An 11,942-nucleotide genomic window follows, 5' to 3' on the forward strand; every position below is an offset into this window, starting at 1 on the left:
GAAGTGGCGCTGTAGCTCAAGTGGTAGAGCGCTCGCCTTGAGTTGAAGAGCTGAGGGACAACGCCCAGGCCCAGAGTTCAAGCCCCACGACCGACAAAAAAAAAAAAAACCATGGGCTACAAAGATCCTAGTTCACACAAATAACAATGGTCACCACAACAAAAGCATTTACCATCTTAACCTTTGTTCTATGTTAGCATTACTTCAATGCATCCTCTCTGGGCTTTTGTTGTTGTTTTGTTGTGTTGGTGCTGATTCTGGGGCTTTAACTCAGGCATTGGGTGCTGTCCCTGAGCTTTTAGCTCATGCCTAGTACTCTATCACTTGAGCCACAACTCCAACTCCAGCTTTTTGGTGGTTAATTGGAGATAAGAGGCTCATGGACTTCCCTGTCCACGCTGGCTTTGAACCCTGATCCTCAGATTTCAGCCTCCTAAATAACTAGTGTTACAGGGATGAGCCACAGACATCCAGCTGTCATCTCTGGTTTTTTTTTTTTTTTTCCTACACAATCTTTTCAAAGAACTGGATTCCTTTTTGGCTCATCCTATTATCCTGGGGTTTTCTATTTTTGTTGCTTCTTTATTATTGTAATTTCCACTCCTCTTATTTTTAGCCTGTCCTGCTGGTCTTGAACTAGTTTCTCAAATATAGGACTTGGCTAAGTGGTTTTTTTCTCTCCCAGTTTTTGTTGGCTTTTGTTTTTATTTTTTATGGCATGTGACATTTTATTAGTGTAAATTAATTATGCAACGGGTTTTGCTGTGATATTTTCATACATGTGTATATTTTTATATCAAAATCACCCCATTATATGCTTATCTCTCTCTCTCCATCCCTCCTTTTTTTTTTTTTTTTGTCGGTGGTGGAGCTTGATCTCTGGGCCTGGGCGCTGTCCCTCAACTCTTCAGCTCAAGGCTAGCATTCTACCACTTGAGCCACAGCACCACTTCTGGTTTTCTGGTGGTTTATTGGAGATAAGAGTCTCACGGACTTTCCTGTCCAGGCTGGCTTTGAACCGTGATCCTCAGATCTCAGCCTCCTAAGTAGCTAGGATTACAGGTGTGAGCCACCAACGCCCAGCTTCCCTACCCCTTTTTTACAGCAGTATTTAGGGGGGCTCATTATACTGTCTAGCTCTGTGTGTGCACGTAGATGTGTGTGAGTATGCATGCATACATACACACGATTGCGTTCACATAAAATATAATATACATTATATAGCCATATACATATAATGTATTGATATGATGACATTACACACTATCTATTGTGTATATGTACATTATATATAATTCACTTTCACCATGTACTTTCCTCATCCCCCCCTCCCTCCCTCCCTCCCCCTTTCCATTCCTTTTGTTTTGGGCATGGCTAACACTTGAACCCATGGCTTTACACATTTGTTGTTATTGTTGTTTTGTAGGTCATGGGCTTGAACTCTGGGCCCTGTCCCTCAGCTCTTCAGCTCAGGGTGAGTGTTCTACCACCACAGCGCCACTTCCAGTTTTCTGGTGGTTAATTGGAGATAAGAATCTCATGGGCTTTCTTGCCCGGGCTGGCTTTGAACTGTGATCCTCATGAGGATCTCAGCCTCTTGAGTAGCTAGGATTACAGGCTTGTGCCACCAACGCCTGGCCACATTAAAAAAATATATAAATCTTATTTTAAAAACCTGTCGTGTTTCCCGCTAGGCACTGTCCAGCATGAAACAGCTGCACAGTGGGCACTGGGGCGCTGCCCTGGTTGCTGAGCCTGGATACACAGTGTCCTGTCCATGATCCCTGGCAGGTGGTGGGCACACCACAGCGGGGCGGCAAGGTCACCGGAAGGCTGTGCCCCTGGGCGTGCCAGGCTGAGGCAGAGCGCCTCTCTACGCTCATATTCTCAGCGTCTAACTCACCCCCCAGCAGGACAGAGGAAAAAGCCAGCACCACAAAATGAGGGAGAGAAGACAGGTCCTGCTGCAACAGCCCTTTATCGCCCTCTACTGGCAATTCTTAACACCAAACTCACTGCAAAGCCCACCCGCTTTGAATCGGGTCCATCCAACCTAGAGACGGATTTTCAGGGAAATGAGAGATAACAACAGGTTACAGGCACAACCCTGATGCTAGGTGTGATTTGGATGTGTCTCTTTTTAAAATTTGATTTTGTTGGGTGCATTATCTTTCCGTAGTTGTACAAAGGAGTTGCCATTTAACGAAGCAGTTGATGAATACGAGGCATCTTGATCGATGCCACTCCTTTCAACATTCTTACCCTCCCCTCCCCTCCGACCCTTCTCCTCACTCTTCTTAATTTTGCATTGAATTCTTGACTGCATCTCCCCTAAATCTCCTCTTTATTTTGTCTATACGTTTCCTCGTGAGCCCACGCCACTCCTTTCAAGCACCAGCTTGATTTGGATATTTCTAGCCAGATAAATTCACACATTTGAATCTGGAAGTAAACTGAATGGAGGGGGGGAGGGAGAGAGAGAGAAGAAGAAAGAGAGGGAGAGAGAGGTAGGACAAAGGGCACCTGTGTTTGCCAGTGATGTCTGGTTCTACAGCCTTTGCAGCATCTATACGAGGCGCCCCCCCCCCCCGTTTGCTGATGATCACTACTTCACCTGAAGCTCAAGTCCCCTGAAGTTTTAGGAGCTTATCCTACCAATTCAACCGGAAGTCCCTTTATTCATAAATCTCCCTAATGGTTCATGGGTAAACCAGCCTATTTCCTCTCTGCTTAAAGCAACAGGTAGATGATTTAACCTGTAAGTCATTACACTGAGCCAAATACAGTAAGAGAATGTATGATTTTGCCCCTGTTTAACTTCCTTGTTTAAGTTCTCTCAAGCCCTCCATTTGACAACAGGTTCTAAAATATTTCCTCAAGATCCACACCAGTCCTCCCAGGATGGATCCCAGTCAGCAATCCCAAGAAAACAGTATAAAACCCCACGAATGTTGTTGATGTCTCAACAGGATAAAGCACTCCACACACGTCCAAGAGGGGAGGAAAAGTTTAATACTGCAAAGAATGGCAGGCCACCATTAAGCCAGGGAGGTGTTTTGTTTTGTCAGTCTTGGGGATTGAACTCTGGGCCTGGGTGCTGTCCCTCAGCTCTTCAGCTCAAGGCTAGCGCTCTACCACTTGAGCCACAGCACCACTTCTGGTTTTCTGATGGTTCATTAGAGATAAGAGTCTCATGGACTTTCCTACCCAGGCTGGCTTTGAACAATGATCCTCAGATCTCAGTCTCCTGAGTGGCAAGGATTACAGGTGTGAGCCACCAGCACCCAGCTAAGGGAGGGATATTTATAGAGAAGGAGGCTGCAAGAAGATGGGTACTGTGTTATGAATGGGAGGTGAGGTTAATGTTACTGGCTAGGCCAGGCCAGAGCAACCTTGAGACACAGACAGCCCAGCAGAACCTTGGCAGCTGGAATGTTGGCCCTCACAGAATGCCTTCACCCCAGCTAATAAACATCAACTAATATAGTTAGAGTGATTAATTCCAGAGTTAATTTGTCTAAACTGGGAATGTCACAGTGAATGACCAGAAGAATGAACAACTATAATAAAAAGTGGGCATATCATTCCAACATTCTCATGAATGAGAGAGTTCCAGGTTCTCCTTATCCTTGCCAACACCTGTCACTATCATTTGTGTGTTTTTTTTTTCACTGTGAATATCTCAGCCACTCAATATGGGTTTTTTGTTTTTGCCAGTCCTGGGGCTTGAACTCAGGACCTGAGCTTCTTTTGCTCAAGGCTAGCACTCTACCACTTGAGCCTCAGAGTACATTCAGATTTTTCTGTGTTCGTGGTACTGAAGAATCAAACCTAAGGCTTCATGCATGCTAGGCAAGCACTCTACCACTAAGCCACATTCCCAGCCCCTCAATATGTTTTTTTTTTCTCTTTTGTTTTTCTGTTGGTGGAGCTTGAACTCTAGGCCTGGGTGTTATTTCTGAGCTCTTTAGCTCTTTAGCTCAAGAGTAGTGCTCTACCACTTGAGCCACAGTGCCACTTTCGGTTTTCTGAGTGGTTTACTGGAGATGAGAGTCTCACGGACTTTCCTGCCTGGACTGGCTTTGAAATGTGATCTTCAGATCTCAGCCTCCTGAGTAGCTAGTATTACAGGTATGAGCCACCGGTACCCGGCTCAATATGGTTTTAATTTGCATTTTCTAATGACTGGAGGCTTAGTTTTAAAAATCACTATGAGGCTCTTCTTTAATGAAAAATGTACATGAATCCTTCGTCTACTTTAAAAAGTTGTTACAAGCCTGGTGCCTGTGGCTCACATTTTAATCCCAAATTACTCAGGATGCTAAGATCCAAGGATCAGCGTTCAAAGCCAGCCAGAAGTGAACCTGTGGCTCAAGTGGTAGAGTGTTAGCTCTGAAAATAAATGCTCAGGGACAGTGCTCTGAGTTCCAGCTCTAGGGCTGACAGGTATGCACATGCGCATGAACATACACATACACAGCTTTGTAGATGTGTACTAGAACAAGCATTTTCAGGGCCAGGACTAGACTTCACATGTCTCAAAATCCTTATTGTGCCTATCAGTGTTCTATTAGCTTAGGGACTTAGAAGACACTTGTAGAAGAAGCAGTGAATGTTCTGCCATGGTTAACATGGACATAAACCTTGCCTGAATCCCTCTTCCAAATTACAAAAAAATTGAAAACATATCATCAACACATGTCACCATTAGGTGGCAGCATCCATGATGATTGACTTCAAAACATGACCCAGCATCAGCAAGTACAGCACTGAGACTTCAATAGTGACAACAGTGTGGTAAGAACATATTCAGGGCCTTGGGCATGTTAGGTTAAGTGCTCTACCACTGAACAACACCCCAGGTCTGTAGTGTTTCAAGACAGAGCCTAGGTACGCAGCCCAGCTGGGGCTGAACAGTGCTGAGATTATAGGCATGTACCACCATACACTTAGGGGTGTGTGTGTGTGTGTGTGTGTGTGTGTGTGTGTGTGTGTGTGTGTGTGTGTGTGCCGGTCGGTCCTGGATCTTAAATTCAGAGCCTGGGCACTATTCTTGGGCTTTTTTTTGAGTGGGAAGGGTTAGTCATGAGGTTTGAACTCTGGGCCTGGGCACTGTACCTCAGCTCTTCAGCTCAAGGAGGACACTCTACCACTTGAGCCACAGCACCACATCCAGTTTTCTGGTAGTCAATTGGAGATAAGAGTCTCACAGACTTTCCTGCCTAGGATGGCTCTGAACTGCGATCCTCAGATCTCAGCCTCCTGAGTAGCTAGGATTACAGGCGTGAGCCACCAGCACCTGGCTCTTGATCATTTTTGATCAAGGCTAGTGCTCTGTCACTTTATCCATGGCTCAACTTTTGGGTTTTTGGTAGTTAATTGGAGATAAGCGTTCTCAGGGACCTTCTGCCCAGGCTGGTTTTGAACTGTGATCCTCAGATCTCAGCTTCCTAAGTACCTAGGATTACAGACATGAGCCACTAGAGCCCAGTTTACCACATGCTGCTGCTGCTGCTGCTTCTCCTCCTCCTCCTCCTTCTTCCTCCGCTCCCTCTCCCTCTCCCTCTTGTACCATAAACTCCAGACCCCCTTTGAACCCTCCAGCTAGCTTCCTGTGACCTTGCCTCCTAACCATGACCCTACTTAAGTCCCTCTACCCCTCCAGCCATTATGCCATGCCTGAGGTCCCTCTTCCATTCAATTTTCCATTGAAGTTGATGGGGTCTGTTGAGGGTGTTTCCTGCTCTTTATTCATTCTAATACCTTTATAACTTGGTTTCTCTGACGGTGCCAGAGTCTGTTTTCTAACATATGGTCCCAACACCTGGGCTTATGGTAGTAATGACGAAAACAATAACAACAAGCCATAACTGTCACTATTCTAACCAATGCTAATATTGTTAGCTAATTGTGTGCCTACCAAATTCCTGGCACTGCTCAATGTATTTTAAATATAATACCAAAAATCTGCTAAGAGAAGGAACATGTGTCCAAGTTATCTGTTCTGTTCTCTTGTTAATTTTTGTAACTGGCAGGTTACTATAGTTGTGGCTGCATATTCATTAAAATTAGTTCTTCATTGCTCTTCACTTAATGTACTTTTGAAGTTATTCCAGTGTGTTCATTCCTTAGGATGAATAATGAAATAGTTTTGTCCCAATTAAGAAGGACAGCATGAATTTATTTTATTATTTTGCCAGTCCAGGGGCTTGAACTCAGGGCCTCCGCGCTGTCCCTGAGCTGCTTTTTGCTCAAGGCTAGTGCTCTACCACTTGTGCCACAGCTCTACTTTAGCTTTCTTGGTAGTTTAGTAGCAATAACAGTCTCATAGACTTTCTTTACCCAAGCTGGTTTTGAACCATGATCCTCTGATCTCAGCCTCCTAAGTAGTTAAGATTACGGGTATGTGCCACTGATGCCTGGCTGATTTTTCTTCTTTTTGAGAAGTATCTTAAAAATGTATACAAATCTGGACTGGCAATGTGGCTTAGTGGTAGAGTGCTTGCCTAGCATGTATGAAGCAGTGAGTTTGATTCCTCCATACCACATAAAAAGGAAAAGCCAGAAGTGGCACTGTGGCTCAAGTGGTAGAGTGCTAGGACAGAGCCCAGCCTTGAGTTCAAGCCTCAGGACCAGAAAAAAAAAGTATACAAATCTATAGCACAAACCATGCTCTTCTTGTTATGGAGTCCTATATTCCATGAAATGATGGGTGACTTTTTATCAAGTGTTTTGTGGTCAACTTTCCACAAAGAAACTCCAAAAACAGGGGCTGGGAAGGTGGCTCAGTGGTAGAGCGCTTGCCTTGCATGCTCGAGGCCCTGGGTTCGATTCCTCAGCACCACATAAGCAAAAAGAAAAAAGCCGGAAGTGGCGCTGTGGTTCAAGTGGTAGGGCACTAGCCTTGAGCTGAAGAGCTGAGGGACAGCGCCCAGACCCAGAGTTCAGGCCCCACGACTGGACCCCCCCCCCAAAAAAAGGAAAAAAAAAAGAAACTCCAAAAACAATTAAAATGTTAATAAAGTTTGCATATGAAATGCCCCTCAAAGGCTTCTGTTGAGCAGTGTGCTGGTGGCTCAGGCCTGTAATCCTAACTACTCAGGTGGCTGAGATCTGAGGATAGTGGTTCAAAGCCAGCCCAGGCAGGAAAGTCTGTGAGACTCTTACCTCCAATAAACCACCAGGAAACTGGAGAGTGCCCAGGCCCAGAGTTCAAGCCCCATGACTGACCAAAAAAAAAAAAAAGGCTCCTGTGTTGAAAGCTTGATCCCCATCTGGTGGTGCTATTAAGAAGTTTCATGTGGGGGTTGGGGGGAGGGCAGGGAGATGGGAAGGGATAGTAAGGAGAAACAAAGGAGGAAGCAACAATGCTTGATAAGAAATGTACTCATGGGGCTGGGAAGGTGGCTCAGTGGTAGAGCGCTTGCCTTGCATGCCTGAGGCCCTGGGTTCGATTCCTCAGCACCACATAAGCAAAAAGAAAAAAAAGCCAGAAGTGGCGCTGTGGCTCAAGTGGTAGAGTGCTAGCCTTGAGCTGAAGAGCTGAGGGACAGTGTCCAGGCCCAGAGTTCAGGCCCCAAGACAGACCAAAAAGAAAAAAAAAGTTTCATGGGCCTGGGAATGTGTCTTAGTGGTAGAGTGCTTGCCTAGCATGCATGGGTTTGATTCCTCAGTATCACATAAACAGAAAAGCTGGACGTGGGGCTGTGACTCAAGTGGTTGAGTGCTAGCTTTGAGCAAAATAAGCAAAGAAGCTCAAAGACAGTGCCCAGACCCTGAGTTCAAGCCCCTGGACTGGCAAAACAAAAGAAATTAGGAAGGAAGGAAGGAAAGCAGGGAGGAAGGAAGGAAGGAAGGAAAGAAGGGAGGGAGGGAGGGAGGGAGGGAGGAAGGAAGGAAGGAAGGGAGGGAAAGAAAGGAGGGAGGGAGGGAAGGAAGGAAGGGAGGGAGGAAGAGGAAGAGGAAAAGGAAAAGGAGGACAAGGACGAGGTCAAGGAGGTGGAAGAAGAGTTATTCTATGGCCTGGTGCCTGTAATCCTAGCTAGTAAAGAGGCTGAGATCACAGTTTGAAGCCAGCCCAGGCAAGAAAGTCCCTGAGACTCTTATCTCCAATTAACTATCAAAAGGCCAGAAGTGGAGTTATGGCTCAAGAAATAGAACACTAAGCCAGGTGCCGGTGGCTCATGCCTGTAATCCTAGCTACTCAGGAAGCTGAGATCTGAGGATTGAGGTTCAAAGCCAGCCTGGGCAGTCCATGAAACTCTTATCTCCAATAAACCACCAGAAAACTGGAAGTGCCTGAATTGGTAGCACACTAGCCTTGAGCTGAAGAGCTGAGGGACAGTTCCCAGGCCTGGAGTTCAAGCCCCATGACTGGCAAAAAAAAAAAAAAAAGTAGAACCCTAGCCTTCAGAGAGGGAAAAACAAGTGAAATGTGATTAAGTTCTTCACTGGGACTCATTAGCCTCCTCTTTACTAGCTCCTAGGAGACCAGGTCAGCTTAGGCTCCTGTCTACATATGGATGGCTGGCCTGTCTGTATAGAAAAACAACAGGGAGGCCATGATAGAAGAAACAGAAATTGTTTCAAAATTTTTATTATTTTTGACAACTTGTTGTAATGAAATAGCTGAAGGAAAGGCAGCGTACCAGGGTGATCTGCTAAAAACAAGAATTGACAAATGTGCTTTGATCACAAGAAGAGAACGCTGCAACCTGTTTCCTTGATCTCACAGAGATCCCAGGAATTTGCACTGTTACTTCTTCCAACAGGAGCAAGTTGTTATTTAGAATCGTGTACTGGAAAAAGAGTTGTCTGCATTACAAGCACAATGCTACAATGTGTTTTTGAGCCAGAAATACCAGAATGAATCCTCTTCCCAGGGGATTGAACAGAACTTTCCTGTTTACAGGTTTCTGCAATGGGCAAGAACTCTAAGTTAGAAACTTAAAGGTTTCTCTGACTTAGGGAAGAGAAACTTGTAAAAAAATTTCCTTCCTTCCTTCCTTCCTTCCTTTCTTCTTTTCTTCCTGTTGCTTGTCTTCTCTACTTCTCTTCATCCTTTCCATCTTCCCTCCCTCCCATTCTCTCTCATATTTAGAAAAAAAAAGCACAGAAAGAAATAACCTGGCAAGGCTGAGATCTGAGGATCACAGATCAAAGCCAGGACCTGTGATCCTCTCATCTCCAATTAACCATTCAAAAACCAGAAGGAGCACTCCATCTCAAGTACAAAGAGGCTTAGGGACAATGCCCAGGCTTGAGTTCAAGCCCCAAGACGGACAAAAACAATAACAACAACAACAACAAAAACCCTGAATATAGTGCCTAGGCTTGTGAAAAGCTGGCTGTGGGAATAGAACACACACTGAGACACTGCAGCTGGGTGGTATTGGCCCTGGGTGGCCCCGGGGATCGGGACCGCGTCTGCTGGCCTCCACCCCATCAGTTGGGTGTGGACCGTCACTTCATTGTGTTTTGACTGGTTCTATGAGCCACTGGTACCCAGCACAGAATCTTAGGATGTCCTCTTTGGTTTTCCTTTTTGGTATTACTAGCATTTGAAGTCAGGGCCTCATGCTTGCTCCAGCACATGCTCTAACTTGAGCCACACCCCAGCCTCGCTCTGGAGGATTGTGGAAGTCACTAAGGATTTGAGGTTAGCTAAACTGAGAACATCCGATCATATGAGTTTCTGTATTTGTTAAGTTCATTTAGAAACTATGTCTAATGGGAAAGGGAAATATGATTGCTTAAAAGAAGTTCTTATACTGGTTGTCATGGCGGAAACTCCCAAACATAGACATCTTCTTTTTGAATCTTTGGTAGCTTTTTTTTTTTTTTTTTTGCCAGTCCTGAGGCTTGAACTCAGGTCCTGGGCACTGTCCCTGAGCTTCTACCACCAGAGCCAGAGCACCACTTCTAGCTTTTTCTGTTTATGTGGTACTGAGGAATCGAACCCACGGCTTCATGCGTTCTAGGCAAACACTCTACCACTAAGCCACACTCCCAGCCCCTCTCTGGTAGCTTTCAACAAAGCAATTAATGGAATTATGAAACAAGAAGTATAAGATGTCAGTATCCAAATTTAGACTAAGTCCTAGAGACCGGATTATCATAACAAGTCAGATAGCATTGCTGTTAGGAAAATGGAGGAGAAAGGAAGGAAACAGGCCGGACTCAATCTTCCACAGGTGAGGACTGTTAATTGATAGAGAAACAAGGGACACAGCCTTCCTGTGGGCTTGGAGACTATGCGAGGGGGTGAATTTGGGATCAGGCTTATATAGGGACTGAGCAAGGAAGCAGAGGTAAATGAAAAAGCCATTAGGTCTAGGGAGTTGGGAGCTTTTTAACTGGGCTCACAATGGAATGTTTACAGCTGGGCTTATGTGGATTGTCCTGCTGGCACATCAAGCAAGTCCACTCATACCTGGGGTTTTGCCTAGAGTCTGTATGTGCCTGTAATAGTGTGTGTGTGTGTATGTGTGTGTGTGTGTGTGAGAGAGAGAGAGAGAGAGAGAGAGAGAGAGAGAGAGTGGTGTGTACTGGAACTTGAGCTTGGCCTCATTTTTTTTTTTTTTTGGTTGGTTGTGGGGCTTGAACTCTGGGCCTGGGCGCTGTCCCTCAGCTCTTCAGCTCAAGGCTAGCGCTCTACCACTTGAGCCACAGCACCACTTCCGGCTTTTTTCTTTTTGCTTATGTGGTGCTGAGGAATCGAACCCAGGGCCTCATGCTTGCAAGGCAAGCGCTCTACCACTAAGCCACCTTCCCAGCCCCGGATTATATAGATTTGTATTTATATATTATTCTTAAGTAGTTGCATAAAGGGGTTTCAATTCAACAGGTAAGAATAGAGCTTAAAACAATATGATGAGCTTGGTATTGGTAGCTCTCGCCTATAATCCTAGTCAGGAGGCTGAGATTTGAGGATCACAGTTTGAAGTTAGCCTGGGCAGATAAATCCAAAGGACACTTAATCTCCAACTGACCACCCAAATACTAAAAGTGGAGTTGTGGCTCAAGTAGTAGAGGCCAGCCTGAAATGACTAGGCCAAGGATCAGAGGCCAGATGCTGAATTAAACCCGCAGTTTAGAGGGGATCTTGTTAGGCATTCCAGACTGACCTCTAACTTCAACCCTCCTGCCTCAGTTTCTCAGGTGCTGGCTTTATAGGTGAGCACCACAATGCCTGGCGGGAGGCGGGGGTGGGGTGGGACTTGAACTCAGAGCCTGGGTGCCGTCCCCGAGCTTTTTTGCACAAGGCTAGTGTTCTTCCACTTTGAGCCACAGCTCTACTTCCTACTTTTGGTGTGTTTTTTGTTTGTTTGTTTTTGACCACTTTATTGCAAAGGCTTGAGTGAAGTCTGGCTAACCATGCTGAAATGTGATTGGATGGAAAGGGGGTGCTAATAAAGTCTGGCCTCTGTAGCATTTCTCCCTTGGGGTACGGCACAGAGCTCCTCTGCCCTGGGAAGGTTCTGTGATCTAGGTAGGTGAGAGAATTATTTTAAGTCAACTAAAGGCTGAAAAAGATTTCTCTCTCTCTCTCTCTGTGTGTGTGTGTGTGTACTAGTCCTAAGGCTTGAAATGAGGGCCTGAGCACTGTTTTTTTTTTTTTTTTTTTTGCTCAGGGCTAGCACTTTACCACTTGAGCCAAACACACACAGCTCCATTTTGGACAGTTCTGGTGTTACATTGGAAATGAGTCAATAGACTTTCTTGCCCTGGCTGGTTTTGAACATCTTTTATCTTCTGATCTCTAAGTAATTAGGATTACAGATGGGAGCCATCATTACCTGGCTTGCCTTCTACTTTTATACTATACTTTAGAAAGTCACAAATGGTTACATAGTGCATTTCCATTCCCATCTCCCTGCACTCAAGCACTGAAAATGCCAGCCTTCAGAGGGATGGGTGGGAAGGCTCAGCCTATGGAAAGC

This window comes from Dipodomys ordii, unplaced genomic scaffold (assembly GCF_000151885.1).
Source record: "Dipodomys ordii isolate 6190 unplaced genomic scaffold, Dord_2.0 Scaffold3, whole genome shotgun sequence".
Classification (NCBI taxonomy): Eukaryota; Metazoa; Chordata; class Mammalia; order Rodentia; family Heteromyidae; genus Dipodomys; species Dipodomys ordii.